Raw genomic sequence first — 11,645 nt, 5'->3', positions numbered from 1 at the left:
CATCATTTGCATATGTTTGAATTGTTTGGGTTTGCCTATTTGCTTTGGATTGCTACATTATATATGCTATGTTACCTGATTATGTGCTACTTGTTCTACTTGTACCTTATTTGTGTATTACTTGTCTGTATTGCTTGTGTTTGTACAACTGAGAGATCCCTCATGTTGGTGTCGGTGGATGCTGAGGGCTGTTCTTGATGCGATTGCATGATGATGATGATTATTGAATGAGATAATTTGAGCTCCTTGGGTAGATGCAATGAAGTGGATTCACATGCTCCTGGTGAGGATATGATGTATTGATATAGAATTGTTAAGACAGAACAACTGGTGATGGTTTTGTTTATGATTCTGAGTCTGATTCGTGGAAGAGTCAGCGAGTTGGGAAACATGTGAAATATGAATTAGACTTAGCATTCCCTTATGACAGTTGCCTATTATGGATTAGCGAGAACATAGGGTGAATGTTTGGTGAAGAGAAGTTTAGGATGCTTAGTGATTTTTTTTATTGCAGTGCATTGTATTTATTTGGCACTTTTACCGTACTGTGAACCCATGGGCCCGGGGTTCTCATTCCGTATATATCTCTTGTTTTTCAGATACAGGTCCAGGTGCTCAGAAGTGAGCTGTGGTTCGTCTGAGAGCCGGCGAAGATCTTTATTTTCTCTACTTTGTGTTTTGCTTAGAATCTCTCCACCTTTGTTTTGAAGATATTATATTATGTGTTGAACTCTTTTGGAACTTGCCTATAGAGACTCTTATGTTTCCTTTGGGAGAGATTAGGATGTACTGTTGTCAACTACTTTCATACTGTACCCTAGCCGGCCTAAACTTCGCGGGTCGCGACTAGTGGCTATTTACTTATGTTATATATATCTATCTGTTATCTATCTCTTAATCTCTTTTATGCCTTGTCCATATATCGCTTTCGGCTTCACGTTTTATCTTTTTGTTGTCGAATCGTGAGTGATACGTCTTCGCGATTTTATTTCTACTCTTTTCAGGCTTCTCGATTAATACTCCTTTCGAAATTACCTATGTTTATATATAAAAAAATCCACCTGAGAGTCGTACCACCGTAATATCATTGACTTATGACTCGAGCATAAGGATCTGAATATTAGGGTGTTACAGGATTTGAATATTAGGGTGTTACATTAAGGTCCTCTCAGGCTCATGGTCAAAATCAAGAAGGTGTTCCTTGTCCCTGTTCCTGCTCATAAACAATAAGAAACAAAAAAAGTGGGAGTCTCTATATCAAAGTATAGAAAACTCACAGTGAGATATCCTAAAAGAAAGAAATAAAATAAAATAAAGTAAGCAACTAACTGAAAAAATTTCGAAAACAAAATAAATATCCTAAAAAATATTTTTGAAAATAAATTAAAATAAAAAAATCAAGAATTAAAAAAAAAAAGACAAAACCCTAAAGAGACACCAAACTTCAAATATGAAATTAAATGAAAATAAGATAACTAGAACAATGTTCGAAAATAAAGGGAAAGATAATTAAGATAAAAATCGAAAATTGAGGAAAATAAACAAATAAAAATTCAAAATAAAAAAGAAAAATAAATAAATAGAAACTAATAAAAAATACCTAATCTAAGCAACAAGACAACCGGTAATTGTTAATCATGAACAATTCCCGGTAACGGTGCCAAAAACTTGGTGCGCAAAATTAGAACTCGCACAACATAGCCGGCAAGTGCACCGGGTCATTCAAGTAATACCTCAGGTGAGTGAGGGTCAATCCCACGAGGATTGTCGGACTGAACAAGTAATAGTTATCCTGTTGGACTTAGTCAGGCAAACAGTGAAGGTTGTTTGTATGTGTAGAATGCATAAACAATAATAAGCAATTAATTATAGAAAAGCAATAAAAGGGTTGGTGTAAAATAATGATGAGAAAACAGTAAAGGTCTCGGAGATATTTACCTTTCCGGATTTAAAACCTCTTACCAACTATTTTCACACTAAATGAGTCATTCTATGGCAGACCATAAGTGATTAAACCTTAATCTCTTAGTGATTTAATCTCCTCTAATTCTCATCAAACGCCATTCTCGTGGTTGCTCAACTGAAATCAGAGGGTGAAGTTCATAAAACCAGTTTAACGCCACAAAATCCTTTATTACCCAAAGCTAATAGGATTATATGTCACATGTCCCAATTAGTTCATGTAATTAGCAATTTAGAAGGAGTTTTTTCAAGTTGTAGTTCAGGTGAGATAGCTCTCTCGAGTATCACAAGAACTCATGTAGAAAATGGTCATACTCTCGTTCCACCCAGTTCATAAGATTAAGAACGAAAACAACACCTTAGAATTGAATCAAACATAAATTAAAATAGAAGAATAATAGTTCTAATCCATAGAAATAAACAGAGCTCCTAACCTTAACCAGGAGGTTTAGTTGCTCATAACTTATAGAGAAAACAGGGTTTTAAAAAGTGAAGAAGGAAGAAAAATCCTAAACCTAATTGATCTTTTGCTTTAAATACTAACCTAATAATAAATGCTAAACCTAAAAGATGTTATTTGTAAATAAATATTACAAAAAGAAAATAAAATAAAACTAATAAGTGGTAAATCCACTTGAAGGCCCAAATAGGTGTGAAATGGGCTGCTTGCTGGCGTCCAACTTTAGAACTAGGCGTTGAACGCCAGGGGAAGGATGCACGCTTTTGGTCTTGTGCCCCCTTGCTGGCGCCAAACACCAGGTGGGCGTTCAGGACCCAGGGAGGGTGCTGCCAGCATTTTCCTTTATTGCTATAGGCTTCTCCAAACTGCTCTGAATTTCACCTAAAACCACAAAATAGAAGAAATACTCAAAGTAGCATACAAAGGTGATTTTTGCACTAAAATCTAGTAAAAGTAAATAAAATCTAGTTAAAAATAATATAAAATAATTGGAAAAAGGGTATAAGATGCTCACGCATCACATACTTAGGAACTTCAATTTATCTCACAATTATAATATAACTTCCTTATTCTATATAACAATACAAGTAAAAAAATACCTTTTAAACACCTTAATATAAATGCCTTAGGACACCTGTTCAATGAAATTCTAGAAGTTGGTTTTCCAACAACTAACTCATTGTGTAATAAAATTACAAGCTTTTGACCTCTAGCCAAGTTCCATGCCATAAACAATATATAAACCAAATCAGAGGCTACTAAGGGCCAAATCTCATCAGATGACATTACCATTACCAAAATTCATCCAACCTATCTCAAACTCAAACTTAATAAAACTTAAAGAGCACAAGGACAAGTTATACATGGAAACAAGAACAAGACCTTAATAAAATACTCAACAACCCAATAAAAGTCAATCTCATTCTTAAAGATCACAACAACAACAATTTAGCAAATTAGTAAATTAATAATTTGAAAAGAACATAGCAATTAAATAATCTCAAAGACAACAATAGGTACACAATAATAATTTTGCAAATGAATATGAACAATATTTGAATAGAAAATCCAGCAAATTAAATTGCAACAATCTAACAATTGAGCAAATTAAAATAGTAGCAGCCCTACAATTTAAAAAAAATATCAACTTAACAAATTCAAGAATAGAAAATCAATAATCAAATAATCATTCAATAAAAAATTTAAAACACAAAACATTCAAATAATCATTAATCAAATAATCATTGAACAGAGACATAGAAAGTAAATGCATCTATTATTTCAAAACATAGAAAGCGAGAATGCATAATCAAAAATAGCATTCAAGATTGAATATGAAGAAATCATGATCACATTATTCTCAAGGTTTTCATTATTTTTTAATTATTTTCCCAAACTCCATCAAATTTCAAAAATACCAAATTACCAATTGATACATGATAGATATTTATACTCAAAAGAGGACTAAGCTATGACATCTCATTTTGTTAATGCAATGCATTATAACAAGCAGGATGAATCCCCCTACACAAGACAAGGAAAGTTGTCACCTAAATCCCAAACTTGAAATTTAATGTTGTTACATTGGAAATTTTCAATATTAAACCCGATTTCTACATCAAATTGTTAAATCAAAGAATAAATCCATCAGTCACAACATAGAAAGTGTGTATAAGCAGTTTGAGCAGAGAATGGTGGAGAGCAGACCTGCACGACAGATGACAGCGACAAGGCAATGAGAACGACAAGGGACAGCATGCAAAGCTCGACTGAGCAGGATGAGGTGTTAGAGCACAACGAATCGATGACAAAGTTGGCGATTGGCGAATGAGGAGAGGGGCTGAATCATGACAAACAAATGAATATCTTGAGCGTGATGGACGATGGTAGTGAGAAGAATAGTGGCGGTGATAGAGACGGCTAGGGTTTCTGCTCGTAAAATAATAATTAAATAAGAATTCGATGTTACGAGATAACGCCAGACACACCATAAGGGTAGTGCCAACAGGCTATGAAACCGTTGAATCCCAACATTAAGGACACGATATGAAAGCACTAAATACCGAAAAACGGCAATCCCTAAAAGTAGGGATAAAAGGAGCGAGCACTCAAAAGGTAAACTCATATCTGAATATACTACTCAAACACTCAACTGACTTTAGCATCGAAGTGTCTTGCAGATTAACCTTCCGGCTTGATTCTACACACGCCGAAGTTAGGGTTTCCAATCTCTAACCCCTCAATTTGTGAACTCACTCTAGGTACAAACATTTGATGCCATCTTTGAGAACCCTACTTCACCAAGAATCATGACTGATCATAGATTTCACTCTACAGTTAATTTAGAAACTCCTTTAAAAGACTAACATCGGGACAACAAGCACAAAACCGATGTTACCCCCAGTCACGAGGACGTTCCCGCTGGATATGAGAACCAGGGGACACCTAATCCAGAAACCTACCACTTCGCTGGTTCAGTGGATGACTATCATCATGCAATGTAAGAAATGGGTCATCGAGTGCAAGAATTGAAGCGTCACCGTTTAGAACTAGAACAGCGTTTGGCTGAATGCTCAAAATCTAAGCAATCTCGATCTCGAAGCCGTCTCGTCAGGGAGCGAATAGAGCATGATCATGGAATCCTTAAGCGATAGCGGGACCCACAACAGTGAGACCTTAATCGAAGGGATTCAAGTTCACCACGATGACAAAAGATTGAAAGGAGGTCACCAAGTTGTCATGAATCACCAAGATGCGAAAGGCACGAATCGCAGTCTCTTCAGCCTAAAGGCGTTGGACTCCGCCAAGGAGCCTGACTCCTAAAAGGCATAGGAAAACCCAGGAACATGTGATAATGGGACAAACCCTATTTGCCTCTCATTTCCTCTAAGTACGCTTGCCGAAGTAGTTTGATAAGCCCACCGACTTAAAGTATGACGGAAGACAGATCCCCAAGAGCACATTGATTCTTTTAAGGCAAAAATGAATCTAGTGGGAGTAAGAATGCAATTTGATGTAAAGCCTTTCCGGTAACATTGTCGGGACCGACCATGGCATGGTTTAACACGCTTCCTTCTGGCTCAATCTCATCATTTGCTGATGTCAATATCAAATGTTTAGCCAATTTCACCATAAGGAGGACCTAGGCTAAGCACCTGATTTTCTTGCTTGGAGTAGAACAAAGGGTCGGTAAAAGCATTTGAGACTATCTAGATAGCTTTAATAAAGTGCTACTAGAAGTTAAAACACGGACCCTAGAAGTCGTGTGTTTATGCTTAATTGTAGGCTTATTGGAAGGAGACTTCTGAAGGCATTAGACTTCCAAGGATGTAAAGTCCATGAAAAAAATCTACTAGATCGCCCTAGATTATATGCGAGATAAAGACGTATCCATGGTGGTTTCAACAAAAAGGAAAAACCCAGCATCGTTACCTAACAAAGTTGAAAGCACGAGTCAAACCTCATCCCTAAACCCGCCAACTCCACGGGATGGGAAGTTTTCCACATACACACTCTTGATTACCTTACTTGCCGAGTTGTATCAACACATTTCTCATAGGAGCATCCTCCCAAAGGTAAGACAGATTCAACCTAGGGCCTCATTAAATAAATCTCAATTTTGTGATTACCATAGGTCCTACGGTCACAAGATTGAGGATTGTATTAACTTGAAAGATTCCTTGGAACAAACAATCCAGGATGGTAAACTCTCCGAATTTGTTCAGCATGTAAGGTAGCCCTGTCGGCGTAACAATGATAAAGATCGGGAAACCAAAAATCCTAGAAATGTGAGACCTCAGGAGAACTTAGAAGACACTGCTAAGGTCATGGTCAATGTTGTAAAGAAGGATGTCAAAGCCACAACATCGGAAGTCCTTAAGGTAACCAGTATTTCTGCAATACAGTTCACATTAGAATATTTCTAGGTCCCCACATTCGAAGATGATAATAAGCCCCTGGTATTACTGTAAAGTTGTGTAACGGCATCATTAATAGAATTTTGATTGATATCGGTGTAGACTCCGATTCGCTTTTCAGAAATGCATTTGACACTTTGGCTTAAAGGATCAAAACTTGAAGCCTCATCTCTCTGGGGTTGCTGGGCTCAGAGATCATTACATTAAACCTAATAGAGTTGTGTACCTTCTTTTCACGGTAGGTGAAGGCGTCAACATGAGAGTATTTCAAGCAAAATTTTGTTGTGCTCCAAGATTCCACAGCTTACAATGTGATCTTGGGAAGGAAAACACTAAATAATCTATACGCATTCATCTCAACAAAATTTAATTATGAAGTTCCTAACCACAGAAGGCCAGATTGCAACTATCCAACGAGATTGGGTATCTGCCGTCAAATGCGACAAGGCCAGCCTAACGCTCCGAGATAACGCTAAGGAATCCACAAAGGTATTCCTTGATGATTTAGACTCCCAAATTCAGGAGAAGCAAAGGCCATAGCCATATAGAAATGTGGAGAAATTCCAGATCGACAACGTACCAGAAAAGTACCCCTTGATTAATAAGGAGCTACCATACCCCCTGAAGTCAGATGTAAAACCCGAGTAATTAGTAAATAATTAACCAATAAATTAATTATTAATCAAGCAATTAGGAAATGAAATTTTTATAGTTTAATGAGATAGAAAAAATTAAAATAAGAATTTTGACATTAATTTTAAAGAATTTGACTCAAGATTGGACAGAATAGGCTAAACCGGGCGAATCGAGTCCAAAACGGGCCCAAGGCCCAATCCAATTTCATTTCCACTTAAAGAGAAATAGCCTTTCTTCCTTCCAATGCTTTGTTTCATGCTGGAAACTTAAGGAAGGGGAAGAAACCCCATTAGCAACCCTTGCTCCAATTTCAGTTCTCAATAACTTTCAAGTCGGAGCTCTGATTGTCGAGCCGTCAGAGGTCATGCATTTGTCTTGAAATTCTCTACAAAATCTACCAAACAATTTGGTAAGAAACTTTGTTTTTGTGCCCAGCCATTCCCTTTTATTCAGATTCCATTTTTGGGTTAATGGGTATTGAGGATTTTGATGTTTTGATGTGTTAGGATTGAATTAACTTGAGAAAATTAATGGGTTTTGTCTAAATACTCTGTGGGTAAGGTAAGAAAACTCCAAACCATTGTGGTTATCCAATTATGAACCCTAGTTATTAATTTGGTGAATTTCATGGAATTAGATTGAGTTTATGTTAAATTGGAGATTTAATCGGTGAATTGGAATGCTTGAAATCAAGCTTTGTTGGCTGGACCTTATAGCACTTGATTTGGAACCTTGGAAGTTTGAATTGAGGAGTTCGAGCTTGGGAAAAAATTGGCCAAGGTATGGTTTTGGTTTCTCGTATTTAATATATAATATTTCGTAAAAACATAGGTTAGATGACTATAGGATAAGTTGAATATGTGTTTGGTGCATGTTTAACGATTTTAGTTGTCTATATATGTTAAAATGATGAGGTATTGCTAGATTGATGATTTATTGATGTGAATGTGGTTGGTGTTAGTAAAATTGATTGATGAATGACGATTTTGAAGTTAATGAATGAGGATTATAAATGTGAACATATGGATGTTGATAAATTGACAATTGTGGTTGTATATTTGAGGAATTGTGGAGTGAAGTAGTTCAAATAGAGGCAAGGTTGGTTGTGATTGAATATAAAGCTGTGTTGAGTAAGTTTGGAGTCATTTTGAAATGTAGAATTTTGGTTTTGGTAAAGGAAATTAGTGAAATAGAGGTTTAGAAGTCTTTGGTGAAAACTTGGTTTTTGGCCGAACTTTGTCGAGCCATAACTTGCTTCCGGACCCTCAAATTGCTTCAATCTTTTTTATAGGAAAATGGGAACATGAAGTTTACACTGTTTGAAGATTAGAAGAAAAATGATTTCAAACAAAAAAGTTATGCGCGTCGGAAGCTTAGAGTGCAAAGATGAAAATTCTGCAGCATTCAACATTTTCGCTGTTCTACATAACTCGCGTACGCGACCACCTGCACGTGACGCGACCAACCTTTTCGGGTTGGGTATCTCGCGTACGCGAGCAGGGTGCTTTCGTATACGAGCATAGAAAATTGTACTCCCACACATACGTGTGGCCCATGCATATACGTGACCTTTCAGAAATGCACTTCCACGCATACGCGTGACCCCTGTTTTCAACAAATGGGATTTTTGAGTTTTGAACATGATTTTAAACCTCTATTTTTATCTTTTTAGCCCCTAAAGATTAATTTTAAGTGTAGTGATGAGGTTAAGCTATAGAAAGGAAGGATACTTAGAAGTAAATGAAGGTCTAGAGTAACTGAATTAAGATGTTAATGATGAGATTGAGGATGACTGGGTGTGGCCAGAATGGTTGAGATGTGTGTGTGGCTGAGATGGTCGAGATGGCAAGGTCTGGGTGCGATCCCGCTTGCGTGTTAACTTGAAAATGTGTTCGGATGGCAAGTTGAGGACGGAAGTTCCCTCTCTTGTCGTGATGAGGATATGGAAAAAGTGGAAAGACACTCTCCTTCGTATTATTTCCCCCATATTCTTCTCTGGTTGCAAGATAGAAAGGCACACTCCTTCGATGTAGAAAGGCACTCTCCTTCGTATATCCTCTAGGAGAAGGTGAAAAGGCACACTCCTTCCATGTGGAAAGGCATTCTCCTTCGTTTATGATCCTCTTGGAGATTCGCAACTTAGAGACAATGTCTGGGTTAGCTACTACATGTGTCAGGTTCTGGAAAAGTAACCGACACGTGAGCTTAAGGCCAGTACGAAAGGCATTCATCACATGCATTTGTATGTTTTACTTGAGTTTGCATTTCTCGGGTTTGCCTAATTGATAATCTATCCTTACCTGCTATATTTACTACTTGCTGTAATTGCATTCTAATTTTGTTTATCTTTGATTGTATGTTTGTCTGTGCATTAGTGAATCTGGAAGGTTGGAGGAGGTAGGAGGTGAATTGTAGAGTTAGAGTTTCATGAGATAGTAAAGGGATTGTTATTTGAGAGATCAAGTTAGGATTGAATTAAAACCTTAAGAACCGTAGATATCTACCCCTACTTATGGTTTTTGTTTTAGTTCCTTAAGAATTATAATATGAGTTTCAGCATTCTAGAATTGCCTTTAGCTTTCCCGAGACCTTATTTATTATATATGTGAGCACCTTAACCATACTAAGAATCCATGGTTCTCTTCCTATATAATATTATTGTTTTTCAGATGCAAGTTGAGAAGCACCACTCTGTATTCTGGAGACTCTGATGAACTGAGATTTACAAAATGACCATAGCTTGCTTCAAGCCGTCAATCTACGTGGGATCGACCCTTACTCACGTAAGGTATTACTTGGACGACCCAGTGCACTTGCAGGTTAGTTGTGCGGAGTTGTGAAAAGTGTGATCACAATTTTGTGCACCAAGTTTTTGGCGCCGTTGTCGGGGATTGTTCGAGTTTGGATAACTGACGGTTCATCTTGTTGCTTAGATTGGGTAATTTTATTTTTAAGCCTTTTATCTTATTTTCGAAAAAATACAAAAAAAATTTAATAAAATCATAAAAACTAAAAATATTTTTTGTGTTTCTTGTTTGAGTCTAGTGTTAAATTTTAAGTTTGGTATCAATTGCATGCTTTAATTTTCTTAATTTTCGAAAACATATGCATTGTGTTTTTCATTGATCTTCAAGTTGTTCTTGATGATTTTCCTTGTTCTGATCTTTGAATTCTCCTGTTTTGTGTCTTTTCTTGTTTTTCATATACATTTTCAAATCCATAGTGTCTAAACATTAAAAATTTCTAAGTTTGGTGTCTTACATATCTTTCTTTTCTGAAAAATTTTCAAAAATATGTTCTTGATGTTCATCATGTTCTTCAAAGTGTTCTTGGTGTTCATCTTGACATTCAAAGTGTTCTTGCATGCATTACTTGTTCTGATCTTAATTTTTCATGTTTTGTGTCATTTTGTTATTTTTCTCTCTCCTAATTAAAAATTCAAAAAAAATAAAAAATATCTATTTTCAAGTAAATAATACAGAGAAATGAAGATTTAGAACATACAGCAGAGGAATCACAGAGAAAAAGCTGGGCGTTTAGAAAAACGCCCAGTAAGGAAGGAATTCTGGCGTTAAACACCAGCCAAAGTATCTGGCTGACGCCCAAAGAGGTAGCATTCTGGGCATTAAATGCCAGAATGGATAGCATCCTGGGCGTTTAACGCCAGGATGACACAGGGGAGGTAATTTCATTTCAAATTCAAATTTTTTTTTCAATTTTTCATGTTTTAATTTATAATTTAAAATCTTATCTTCCCATATTTTCAAAAATCCTTGCTAATAATTAATGTTTTGATTAAAAATTTTCAAGTTTGTTACTTTCTTGTTAATAAAGGTTCAATCTTTGAATTCTAGAATCATATCTTTTAGTTTCTTGTTAGTCAAGTCATCAATTTTAAAAATCAAATCTTTTTAATTCCCTTTTTGATTTTCTTTTCAATCATATCTTTTCAATCATATCTTTTTCAATCAAATCTTTTTCAATCATATCTTTTTAAAATTTTGATTTCAAAATCTTTTTCTAACTTCTTATCTTTTCAAAATTGTTTTCAAATCTTTTTTCAACTAATTACTATTTCTTATCTTTTTCAAAACCACCTAACCACTTTTCCACTTCCAATTTTCAAAAATCACTAACCACTTTTCCAAAAATCTTTTTAATTTAAACTAAAACAATTAGTTAATTAAAAATCTTTTTAGTTTTAAAATCCTTTTTTAAATCTTTTTTGTTTTAATTTTTGAATACTCTCTCTCTCTCATCTCTTTCTATTTATTTGCTAACACTTCTCTTCTACTTATAATTCGAACCCTCTCTCTCCCTCTGTGTTCGAATTCTTCTCATTCTCTCTCTACCTCATTCCTCTATTCTTCTTTTCCTCTGATACATCAAGGAATCTCTATACTATGACATAGAGGATTCCACTACTCCCTTTTGTTCTCTTCTTTTTCATATGAGCAGAAACAGGGATAAAAACATTCTTGTTGAAGCTGATCCTGAACTTGAAAGGACTCTGAAGAAGAAGCTAAGAGAAGCTAAAGCAGAACACCCCAGAGAGGACCTTACAGAGAATTTTGAAAAAGAAGCAGACATGGCAGCCAAACCCAACAACAATGCCAGAGATGCAACGAAGATGCTTGGTGACTATACTGCACCAACTTCCAACTTCTATG

This window comes from Arachis duranensis, chromosome 3 (assembly GCF_000817695.3).
Source record: "Arachis duranensis cultivar V14167 chromosome 3, aradu.V14167.gnm2.J7QH, whole genome shotgun sequence".
NCBI lineage: Eukaryota > Viridiplantae > Streptophyta > Magnoliopsida > Fabales > Fabaceae > Arachis > Arachis duranensis.
Note: the sequence above shows the minus strand (reverse complement) of the source record.